The sequence below is a fragment of the Notothenia coriiceps genome, unplaced genomic scaffold, assembly GCF_000735185.1.
Source record: "Notothenia coriiceps isolate Sejong01 unplaced genomic scaffold, NC01 NC01_scaffold00024667, whole genome shotgun sequence".
Lineage (NCBI taxonomy): Eukaryota > Metazoa > Chordata > Actinopteri > Perciformes > Nototheniidae > Notothenia > Notothenia coriiceps.
The window spans coordinates 810,767-811,418 of NW_011357368.1; the positions used below are offsets into that span (position 1 = coordinate 810,767).

Consider the following 652-nt stretch of genomic DNA (forward strand, 5'->3'; position numbering starts at 1 on the left):
ATCTCCGATGGTGGGAGAGACAATTGTGACAATGGGAGTGGGAAAGAAGTCTGTTCGCTGCCCAGTGTGGGTCGCAAACCTGGAAAATTGCATCCTGGGGCTGGATGTTCTTGGGACATTAGACTGTGTCATTGAAAGAAAGAGGGGTACACTCACTTTTCCAGATGGACAGGTCGTTCAGATGTGTAGGCGGCCACCCCAGACAAGCTGTCGTGTGACCCACACCATTATAACACAGACAACCGAGACAGTGACGGACGCCGTTGCTTGTTGCGACCCCCAGATGACGGCACCTGCACAAACCCCCACCCTGCCGACCCTGGACCCTTGCCTTCACCCAGTCATTGCTGCAGAACCTGTCGCAGATGAGAGAGTTTCGGCAGTGACAGACGTCTGGCAGAGAAACTCTGATGGACTAACTCCCAATGAGCAGAACCTGCTGCTGCAGGCAGGCTCTTGGCTGGAATCTCAAAGACTGTTTTCCAACTGTCTGAGGCCGATGTTGGCCGGACAGATCTCATCGAACAAAACATCGACACTGAGATGCAGAAGCAGTTAGAATGAGAACGATGCTCCCTGTCGCCGCAGACAAGCTCAGCCCAGATTAAACGCACTGGGAGATGCAACTGGCCTGGAATCACTACGAACCCCA

General features: G+C 53.5%; 1 protein-coding gene across 1 annotated transcript in view; it reads right to left on the bottom strand.

Annotated features, from left to right (window-relative positions):
* The window catches only part of prom2 (prominin 2), a 13,678-nt gene that overhangs the window by 9,300 nt on the left and 3,726 nt on the right, over positions 1-652 (bottom strand). The window lies entirely within an intron of this gene.